The sequence below is a fragment of the Macaca nemestrina genome, chromosome 9 (assembly GCF_043159975.1).
Source record: "Macaca nemestrina isolate mMacNem1 chromosome 9, mMacNem.hap1, whole genome shotgun sequence".
NCBI classification, from domain to species: Eukaryota; Metazoa; Chordata; class Mammalia; order Primates; family Cercopithecidae; genus Macaca; species Macaca nemestrina.
Genome location: NC_092133.1, coordinates 95421185 through 95433281, shown reverse-complemented (window position 1 = coordinate 95433281; position 12097 = coordinate 95421185). Strand labels below are relative to the sequence as shown.

Genomic DNA, 12097 nt, shown 5'->3' with positions numbered 1-12097 from the left:
GCCCTCGGCATCTAGAATGAGGCTCAGAATAACTGAGGGAAGGCAAATCTGAATTTTAATAATAGGTCTATACAATATCAGCACTTTTTAAAAAGCCTGTAACATTAGCATTTAAGGTAGATATGTCTATAGTGCTTCAAGTAGTTTACATCTCTAAAATCATTTTGAAATCACAGAATTTGAAGTTACATGTTGGAAAGGACCAAGGACCACAACATTTAATCCAACATTCATTTTACCGATCAGGAAAACAAACCCCAAAACTGACTTGCCCAAGGTCCCACCAAATAGGAGCAGTTTCTCTCAAACTTTACTGCACCTTAAAATCAACTGAGGAGCTTTAATAACTGCCTCATTTTCAACTTGAGGCTTTTTGATTTAATTAATTAGCATTGAGTAGGACTTTGGCCATCAGGGTTGTTGTTAAAAATTTCCCTGGTGATTTCAAGGTGCAGCAAAGTTTGGAATGATTGAGTTGGGGTGAAAATCAGAATCTTCTGGGATGCTTTTCTTCACATAAAGATGCCTCACATCCATTCCTATTTTCCTAAAAATAGTGTCTAGAAATAGAGTGTTGAGGTGGGAAGATACAAATGTTCGCAGACACGTATTTTGAAAAATAAACCTGCAAAAGTGATCCCAATGAGTTTCATCTACCCCATTGACAACAGTGCACTACTAACCTATAATAAACATTTTTTCAAAATCTTTTCTTGAAGCCAATTTGCCCTATTAATTTGCTCAATAAACTTTTATTTCACTGATAGTGAATATATCAAATGATAATTTCTCAAACTTGATGGGAAATTAAAACTTACTTTACTTTCAGAAGTAGACTTCTAAATATTAGAATAACGAGGAAAAAAGCATGAAATTTGTTTGAGCAAGATTAATGGATTAATATTTAAAACTCCTTTTAAATTGTATGCTAACACATCAAAACTTCTGAATTCAAAAGAAGCCAGGGACATGAGCCAGAGTGCCTTTTTTTTTTTTTTTTTTTTTTGAAGGATTTAGAGGCTTGGCTGAATACAGACATTTAGTGATTACTCAATAGGTCCCAAAGCTTAGGACTTGATATAGGATTTGAAACCAATTTTTACTGAAACACAATTTCATCACTACTACTGTGATAAGGGAGAGAGGAAAGTGACATTATTATGAGTGTAAACTTGCCTCTATGTTGTTGTTGTTGTCATTCATTTTAGAAACAGAGTTTCGCTCTTGTTGCCCAGGATGGAGTGCAATGGTGTGATCTCGGCTCACTGCAACCTCTGCCTCCTGGGTTCAAGCGATCCTCCTGCCTCAGCCTCCCAAGTAGGTGGAATTATAGGCAGCCGCCATCACGCGCAGCTAATTTTTGTATTTTTAGTAGAGACGGAGTTTTGTCATGTTAGCCAGGCTGGTCTCGAACTCCTGCACTCAAGTGATCGGCCTGCGTTGGCCTCCTGAACGGCTGGGATTACAGGCGTGAGCCACCATGCCTGGCCACGATATTTTTTTAAATTATACTTTAAGTTCTGGGATACATGTGCAGAAGGTGCAGGTTTGTTACATATGTATATGCGTGCCATGGTGGTTTGCTGCACCCATCAACCCATCATCTAGGTTTTAAGCCCCACGTGCATTAGGTATTTCTCCTAATGCTATTCCTCCCCTTGCCTCTGACCCCCTGACAGGCCCCGGTGTTTGAAATTCCCCTCCCTGTGTCCACGTGCTCTCATTGTTCAACATCCACTCATGAGTGAGAACATGCGGTGTTTGGTTTTCTGTTCCTGTGTTAGTTTGCTGAGAATGATGGTTTCCAGCTTCATCCATGTCCCTGCGAAGGACAGGAACTTTCTTTCTTACAGCTGCATAGTATTCCACTGTGTATATGTGGCACATTTTCTTTATCCAGTCTATCATTGATGAGCATTTAGGTTGGTTCCAAGTCTTTGCTATTGTAAATAGTGCAACAATAAACATACATGTTCATGTGTCTTCATAGTAGAATGATTTATAATCCTTTGGGTATAAACCCAATAATGGGATGGATGGGTCAAATGGTATTTCTGGTTCTAGATTCTTGAGGAATCACCACACTGTCTCCACAATGGTTGAGCTAATTTTCACTCCCACCAGCAATGTAAAAGCATTTCTATTTCTCCACTTCCTCTCCAGCATCTGTTGTTTCCTGACTTTTTAACGCTCACCATTCTAACTGACAAGAGATGGTATCTCGTTGTGGTTTTGATTTACATTTCTCTAATGACCAGTGATGATGAGCTTTTCTTCATAAGTTTGTTGGCTGCATAAATGTCTTCCTTTGAGAAGTGTCTGTTCATATCCTTCACTCACTTTTTGATGGGGTTGTTTTTTTTCTTGTAAATTTGTTTAAGTTCCTTGTAGACTCTGGATACTAGGCCTTTGTCAGATGGATAGATTGCAAAAATTTTCTCCCGTTCTGTGGGTTGCCTGTTCACTCTGATGATAATTTCTTTTGCTGTGCAGAAGCTCTTTAGTTTAATTAGATCCCACTTGTCAATTTTGGCTTTTGTTGCCATTGCTTTTGGTGTTTTAGTCATGAAGTCATTGCCCACACCTATGTCCTGAATGGTATTGCCTAGGTTTTCTTCTAGGGATTTTATGGTTCTAGGTCTTAGGTTTAAGTTTTTAATCCATCTTGAGTTAATTTTTGTATAAGGTGTAAGGAAGGGCTCTAGTTTCAGTTTTCTGCTTATGGCTAGCGAGTTTTCCTAACACCATTTATTAAATAGGGGGTCCTTTCCTCATTGCTTGTTTTTGTCAGGTTTGTCAAAGATCAGATGGTTGTAGATGTGTGTCATTATTTCTGAGGCCTCTGTTCTGTTCCATTGGTCTATACATCTGTTTTGGTACCAGTACCATGCTGTTTGGCTACTGTAGCCTTGTGGTATAGTTTGAAGTAAGGTAGCGTGATGCCTCCAGCTTTGTTCTTTTTTGATTAGGATTTTCTTGGCTAATACGAGCTCCCATACGAAATTCAAAGTAGTATTTCTAATTCTGTGAAGAAAGTCAGTGGTAGCTTGATGGAAATAGCATTGAATCTATGTATTACTTTGCCAGTGTGGCCATTTTCATGATAGTGATTCTTCCTATCCATAAGCATGGAATATTTTTCTATTTGTTTATATCCTCTCTTATTTTCTTGAGCATGTTTTGTAGTTCTCCTTGAAGAGGTCCTTCGTGTCCCTTTTAAATTGTATTCCTAGGTATTTTATTCTCTTTGTAACAACTGTGAATGGGAGTTCACTCATGAATTGACTCTGTCTATTATTGGTGTATAGGAATTGTTGTGATTTTTGCACATTAATTTTGTATCCTGAGACTTTACTGAAGTTTCTTATCAGCTTAAGAAGTTTTTGAGCTGAGACATTGGGGTTTTCTAAATATATAATCATATCATCTGCAAATAGAGACAATTTGACTTCCTCTCTTCCTATTCAAATACGCTTTATTTCTTTCTCTTGCCTGATTGTCCTGGCCAGAATTTCCAATACTATGTTGAAAAGGAGTGGTGAGAGAGGGCATCCTTGCCTTGTGCTGGTTTTCAAAGGGAATGCTTCCAGCTTTTGCCCATTCAGTATGATATTGACTGTGGGTCTGCCATAAATAGCTCTTATTATCTTGAGATACGTTCCACCAATACCGAATTTATTGAGAGTTTTTAGCATGAAGGGCTGTTGAATTTTGTCAAAGGCCTTTTCTGCATCTATTGAGATAATCATGTGGTTTTTATCATTGGTTCTGTTTATGTGATGGATTACATATATTGATTTGCATATGTTGAACCAGCCTTGCATCCCAAAGATGAAGCCATCTTGATCATGGTGGGTAAGCTTTGTGATGTGCTGCTGGATTCAGTTTGCCAGTATTTTAATGAGAATTTTCATGTCGATGTTCATCAGGGATATTGGTCTGAGATTTTCTTTTCCTACTGTGTCTCTGCCAGGTTTTGGTATCAGGATGATGCTGGCCTCATAAAATGAGTTAGGGAGGAGTCCCTCTTTTACTATTGTTTAGAATAGTTTCAGAATGGTACTAGCTCCTCTTTGTATCTCTGGTAGAAATCAACTGAGAATCTGTCTGGTCCTGGACTTTTTTTAGTTGTTAGGGTATTAATTACTGCTTCAATTTCAGAACTTGTTATTGGTCTATTCATGGATTCGACTTCTTCCTGGTTTAGTCTTGGGAGGGTGTATGTGTCCAGGAATCTATCCATTTCTTCTAGATTTTCCAGTTTATTTGCATAGAGGTGTTTATAGTATTCTCTGATGGTAGTCTGTATTTCTGTGGAATTGGTGGTCATATCCCCTTTATCATTTTTTATTGCATCTATTTTATTCTTCTATCTTTTCTTCATTATTCATCTGGTTAGCAGTCTATTTTGTTAATCTTTTTGGAAAATCAGCTCCTGGATTCATCGATTTTTTTGAGAGGATTTTTGGGTATCTATGTCCTTCAGTTCTGCTCTGATCTTAGTTATTTCTTTTCTTCTGCTAGCTTTTGAATTTGTTTGTTCTTGCTTCTCTAGTTCTTTTAACGGTGATGTTAGGGTGTCAATTTTAGATCTTTCCCACTTTCTGATCTGGACATTTAGTGCTACAAATTTCCCTCTAAACACTGCTTTAGGTGTGTCCCAGAGATTCTGGTAAGTTGTGCCTTGTTCTCATTGGTTTCAAAGAACTTCTTTATTTCTACCTTAATTTCATTATTTACTCAGTAGTCATTCAGGAGCAGGTTGTTGTTAATAGTCATTCAGGAGCAGGTTGTTCAGATTCCATGTAGTTGTGCGGTTTTGAGTGAGTTTCTAAATCTTGAGTTCTAATTTGATTGCACTGTAATCTGAGAAACTGTTATGATTTCCATTCTTTTGCATTTGCTGAGAAGTGTTTTACTTCCATTTAAGTGGTCCATTTTTTTTGAATAAGTGCTGAGAAGAATGTATATTCTGTTGATTTGGGGTGGAGAGTTCTGTAGATGTCTATTAGATCTGCTTGGTCCAGAGTTGAGTTCAAGTCCTGAATATCCTTGTTAATTTTCTGTCTCACTGATCTGTCTGATATTGACAGAGGGGTGTTAAAGTCTTCAACTATTATTGTGTGGAAGTCTAAGTCTCTTTGTAGGTCTGTAAGAACTTGTTTTATGAATCTGGGTGCTCCTGTATTGGGTGCATATATATTTAGGGTAGTTAGCTCTTCTTATTGCATTGATCCCTTTGCCATATGTAATACCCTTCTTTGTCTTTTTTGATCTTTGTTGGTGTAAAGTCTGTTTTATCAGAGAGTAAAATTGCAACCCCTCCTTTTGATTTCCATTTGTTTGGTAAATATTCCTCTATCCCTTTATTTTGAGCCCATGTGTGTCACTGCACATGAGATGGGTCTCTTGAATATAGCACACCGATGGGTCTTGACTCTTTTTCCAATTTGTCAGTCTGTGTCTTTTAATTGGGGCACTTAGCCTGTTTACATTTAAGGTTAATATTATTATGTGTGGATTTGATCCTGTCATCATGATGCTACCTGGTTATTTAGCACATTAGTTGATGCAGTTTCTTCATAGCGTGGTTGATCTTTATATTTTGCCATGTTTTTGCAGTGGCTGGTACCAGTTTTTCCTTTCAATATTTAGTGCTTCCTTCAGGAACTCTTGTAAGGCAGGTCTGGTGGTGATAAAATCCCTTAGCATTTGCTTGTCTGTAAAGGATTTTATTTCTCCTTCACTTATGATGCTAAGTTTGGCTGGATATGAAATTCTGGGAAAATTCTTTAAGAATGTTGAATATTGGCCCCCACTCTCTTCTGGCTTGTAGGGTTGCTGCAGAGAGATCTGCTGTTGGTCTGATGGGCTTCCCTTTGTAGGTAACCTGACCTTTCTCTCTGGCTGTCCTTAACATTTTTTCCTTCATTTCAACCTTGCTGAATCTGACGATTATGTGTCTTGGGATTGCTCTTCTCAAGGAGTATCTTAGTGATGTTCTCTGTATTTCTTGAATTTAAATGTTGGCCTGTCTTGCTAGGTTGGGGACCTTCTCCTGGATAATATCCTGAAGAGTGTTTTCCAACTTGGTTCCATTCTTCCCATCACTTTCGGGTACACCAATCAATCATAGGTTTGATCTTTTCACATAGTCCCATATTTCTTGGAGGCTTTGTTCCTTTTCATTCTTTTTTTTCTCTAATCTTGTCTTCACACTTTATTCCATTAAGGTGATTTTCAATCTCTGATATCCTTTCTTCTGCTTCATCAATTCGGCTATTGATACTTGTGTATGCTTCACGAAGTTCTCATGCTGTGTTTTTCAGCTCCATCAGGTCGTTTATGTTCTCTAAACTCTTTATTCTAGTTAGCAGTTCCTGTAACCTTTTATCAAGATTCTTAGCATCCTTGCATTGGGTAGGAACATGCTCCTTTAGCTTGGAGGAGCTAGTTATTACCCACCTTCTGAAGCCTACTTCTGTCAATTTGACAAACTCATTCTCCATCTAGTTTTGTTCCCTTGCTAGTGAGGAGTTGTGACCCTTTGGAGGAGAAGAGGCATTCCGGATTTGGGCATTTTCAGCATTCTTATGCTGGTTTTTTTTTCTCATCTTCATGGATTTATCTACCTTTGATCTTTGTTTTTGATGACCTTTTGAAGTTGATGGGATTTTTGGATTGTTGTCCTTTTTGTTGGTGTTGATGTTACCGCTTTCTGTTTGCTAATTTTCCTTGTAACACTCAGAGGCCTCTTCTGTAGGTTGGCTGGAGTTTGCTGGAGGTCCACTCCAGACCATCTGCCTGGGTATCACCAGCGGAGGCTCCAGAATAGCAAAGATTGCTGCCTGCTCTTTCCTCTGGAAGCTTCATCCCAGAGGGGCACCCACCAAATGCCAGCTCTCCTGTATGAGGTGTCTATCTAACCCTGCTGGGAGGTGTCTCCAAGTCAGGAGCCAGCTGCCATTTTTAATTAAAGTAAAAGTTACTGACAATTGAATTAGCTAAAAATGCTAGAACATTTGAAATAAAATTGTTTATAAGCTAGTTATGTTTATAGAATGAAAAGTAAAGTTAAAGACATTAATATTCTAAATTAGCACTTTCCAAATTGTGTTCTAAAAATCAATACTCATAACCCAAGGAGGTGATAATGATGTACACTAGACAAACCCAATGGAGCTGGTGGTGGTGTTGGTTGTAGTTCCTGTTAAAATAAAGTTCATCTCAGGATACTCTCAAAATGCATTTTTGTGGCCCATGAGGTGCTCATGCACAATGGGAAAAAATCAAATGTAGATACACTGTGGTGCCAGAAGAGAAAAAGCTGTGCCTTCTTCCAAGACTAATGTCCAAAGTAGTACACATTGATTTAGGCCTGCAATGCACTGAAAAACTAATAGTTAACAAAAATCATTCAATAAAAGGAATCTATCCTTCTCATTGCATTCAATATTGTATTAAGGCATGAAGGCATCAAATAAATAGCTACATTTTTCTGGGATTGCTTACTTGCTGATTTTTCCTTCCACCATAACATCTAAGATTAAAAGAGAAATTGATACTTAATATTTAGAATCTGGATATCAATATATAGTTGACTCCAATTTGTTAAACTGATTGCTGAAGAGTACAACCAAATGGCTGAAATAATTTTTGAATAAAGGAGTCTGTCCCTTGGCAATATAGTTGTACTCATGATTTTAGTATCATTGTAAGATGAGGTTGACTGGCTGTGTTGTCATCAAGGAATATTGTCAAATATGAACTGTATTGTTGAGTAAAATGCTCAGTAGATACCTGACGGGGAAGGGAAGTATAAGTTAAACTTATCAAAGTGTACCTTTTCATTGGTTAAAATGTCAAATTTTTCAAAGCACTATGATATTTCTTACACTCCATGAACTGCCTGAGTATGGTACCATATGCACTCTATAAAAAACTCATTGGAGGCTCTTAACTTCCACAGATGATGTTTGAGATACAGGTTATAAAATGCTGCTTTTAACATGGTACCTATCATCAGACCTCACAAGGATTTTATGAATTCCCTTTATAAATAATAAGAAAAGTTTAAAATAAGATTTCATTGTTTTTTTCTATAGTGACATAAAACAGCTGAGAATTTCTATTTCTGTTATTTATTTACTACAGTAAAATGTAATGTATTAAATAATATTGGTACAAGACCATTTACTGCAATGAATACAAGACTAATGCATCTACTAAGTTACTAATCCTAAATGTATTATTTCAAAGTGAGAAAGACATAGGTTTCTCTAGTCCTGTTTTCTTATGTGGAGGATAAAAAGAGTAACACTTAAATATTCTCTCACACCCTGAAAACAGATGACAACTTAAAAAATTTAACTTTCACTTCATGTTTAAACAAGACTGCCATGACATGACTCAAATGAGACTCTCAGAGAATACTTTCCATTCATTTCAAAACTTGATTAATTTTATTCTATAAATCATTTGACCTGCACCTAGGCATTTTCCTGCTCTATCCCTTTTCTCTGACTGGAATAATGCTTTTCTCCTTCCTTGTTTCAGCGAGCTTGACTGTGTCTACCTTCTTGGATCTCTTTGCCAGTAGCCTCACCAAAACACATTTTTTTTTTTACACTAACTAGTTACAAGATACTAATTCTAGCAGAGTATTCTCCTCATGAGAAAGTACGCCTCTCCCTAAGAGTAAGGGAGTGCCCTAACTGTTCCTACCTCCAGCTGCTCAGCATAAAATTTTGAATAAATCAAAAAGTTCAACAAGTATTTGACAAATTAATTCAGTTATAATTTGGAAGGTAAGTAAGTCTTATATTACATTTAATTACAGCAAAAACACTACTAACAGGTTACTGTTTACAGGTATTATTTAAGGTAGCCACAAAATAGAAACAAATCTAACTTCAGTCAGCATAAATCTGAGTATGAAATTTTATAGTCTTTAATGAGAAATGGAAGGGATGACTTAGTTCTTTTAAAGTTCAATGACAAAAACTAGAAAACAATCATATCTCCTATTTTAGTAAGTCAAAACCAAAGCCTTACTATCAAAGGTCCAGTACCCATTGGACACCAATGCCCAACCACTGACTTATTCCACTGTACCTGCTGCCTCTCATTTTAACACATTAAAAATACTAAAGCTGTTTTCCTTGTAGAGGTCTTTCACCTCTTTGCTTAGATATATTTCTAAGGGTTTCGCTGTTGTTGTTTTGCAGCTATTGTAAAGGGGTTGAGTTATTGGTTTGATTCTCAGCTTGGTCGCTGTTGGGGAATAACAGAACTACTGATTTGTGTACATTAATTTTGTATCCTGAAACTTTTCTGAATTCATTTTGTCAGTTCTGGGAGTTTTTTTTTTTTTTGGAAGAGTCGTTAGGGTTTTCTAGGTATACGATCATATCATCAGCAAACAGTGACAGTTTGACTTTACTGATCTGCATGCCTTTATTTCTTTCTCTTGTGTGATTGCTCTGGCTAGGTCTTACAGTACTATAGTGAATAGGAGTGGTGATAGTGGGTATCCTTGTCTTGTTCCAGTTCTCAGGGGGAATGCTTTCAACTTTTTGCCACTCAATATTATGTTGCCTGTGGGTTTGTAATGAATGGCTTTTATTACATTGAGGTATGTCCCATGTATGACAATTTTGCTGAGGGTTTTAATCATAAAAGGATGCTGGATTTTGTCAAATGCTTTTTCTGCACCTATTGAGATGATCATGTGATTTTTGTTTTGAATTCTGTTTCTGTGGTGTATCACATTTATTGACTTGCATATGTTAAACCATCCCTGCATTCTTGGTATGAAACCCACTTGGTCATGGTGCATTATCTTTTTGATATGCCATTGGGAACTACAAAACATTGCTGCATGAAATCATGGATGACAAACAAATGGAAAGACATCCCATGCTCATGAATGGGTAGAATCACTATTGTGAAAATGACCATACTGCCAAAAGCAACCTACAAATTCAATGCAATTCCTATCAAAATACCATCATCATTTTTCACAGAACTAGAAAAAGCAATCCTAAAATACGGTACCAAACAAGATGACACATAGCCGAAACAAAACTAAACAAAAACAACAAATCTGGAGCCATCACATTATCTGACTTCACACTATAAAATAAGACCATTGTCACCAAAACAGCATGGTACTGGTATAAAAATAGTCAGAATAGGCCGGGTGTGGTGGCTCACGCCTGTAATCCCAGCACTTTGGGAGGCCAAGGTGGGCGGATCACAAGGTCAGGAGATCGAGACCACGGTGAAACCACGTCTCTACTAAAAATACAAAAAATTAGCTGGGAGCTGTTGCGGGCGCCTGTAGTCCCAGCTACTCGGGAGGCTGAGGCAGAAGAATGGCGTGAACCCGGAGGCAGAGCTTGCAGTGAGCCAAGATCGCGCCACTGCACTCCAGCCTGGGGGACACAGTGAGACTCCATCTCAAAAAAAAAAAAAAAAGTCAGAATAGAACACCAATAGAACTGAATAGCAAACCCAGAAATAAACCCAAATACCTACAGCCAACTTACCTTCAACAATGCCAACTAAAACAAAAAGAGAAGAACATAAACCCTATTTAACAAATGGTGCTGGGATAATTGGCAAAGCCACGTGCAGGAGAATGAAACTGGATCCTCAACTCTCACATTACACAAAAATCAACTCAAGATGGATCAAGGACATAAAACTACAACCTGAAACCTTAAAAATTGTAGAAGATAATATGAGAAAAACCTTCTAGACATTGGCTTAGGCAAAGACTTCATAACCAAGAACCCAAAAGCAAATGCAACAAAAACAAAGATAAACAGGTGAGACTTAACTAAACAGCTTCTGCACAGGAAAAGGAACAATCATCAGAGTAAACAGACAACCTGCAGAATGGGAGAAAATCTTCACAATCTATACATCTGACAAAGGACTAATATATAGAATCTACAAGGAATTCAAACAGATGGGCAAGAGAAAAAACAAACAATCCCATAAAAAAGTGGACTAAGGATATAAATACACAATTCTTAAAAGAAGATATACCACTGGCCAAAAAACATATGAAAAAATGCTCAACATCACTAATGATCAGGAAAATGAAAATCAAAACCACAATGCCATACCACCTTACTCCTGCAAGAATGGCCATAATTAAAAAATCAAAAAATAATAGATGTTGGTTTGGATGGGGTGAAAACACTTCTCTACAACGCTGGTAAAAATGGAAACTAGTACAACCACTACGGAAAGCAGTGTGGAGATTCCTTAAAAAACTAAAAGTAGAACCATCACTCAATCCAGCAATCCCACTACTGGGTATCTACTCAGAAGAAAAGAAGACATTATACAAAAAAGACACTTGCACATGTATGTTTGCAGCAGCACAATTTGCAATTATAAAAATGTGGAACCAGCCCAAATGCCCATCAATCAACAAGTGAATTAAGAAATACCACTCAGTCATAATAAGGAATAAATTAATGGCATTCCCAGCAACCCAGATGGAATTAGAGACTATTATTCTAAGTGAAGTAACTCAGGAATGGAAAACTAAAGATCATATGCTCTCATTCATACGTAGGAGCTAAGCTATGAGGATGCAAAGGCATAAGAATGATACAATGGACTTTGGGGACACAAGGAAAAGGGTGGGAAGGGGGTGAGGGATAAAAGACTACAAATTGGGTTCAGTGGACACTGCTCAAGTGACGGGTACACTAAAATCTCACAAATCACCACTAAATTTACTCATGTAACCAAATACAACCTGTTTTCCCCAAAACCTATGGAAATAAAAGTAAATAAATAAATAAACTATGGCATTCTTCCCAGCAACTATAAAATAAAATGAAAACTCAAGTTTACATTTTCCTCTCTCCTTTTTGGCAGGACAAATTTTAGATATGTTTTAAAATAATAACTTTTTTCTTTTTCTGAGACAGGATCGATCTCCCTTTGTTACCCAAGCTGGAGTGCAGTGGTGCAGTTACAGTTAACTACAGCCTCAAACTCCTGAGCTCAAGTGATCCTCTGTCTCAGCCCCATGAGTAGGTAAAACTAAAGGCACATGCCACCATGCCTGGCT

General features: G+C 37.4%; 1 long non-coding RNA gene across 2 annotated transcripts in view; it reads right to left on the bottom strand.

Moving 5' to 3' along the window:
• Positions 1-12097, bottom strand: part of LOC105463231 (uncharacterized) — a 55446-nt gene that overhangs the window by 32004 nt on the left and 11345 nt on the right. The window lies entirely within an intron of this gene.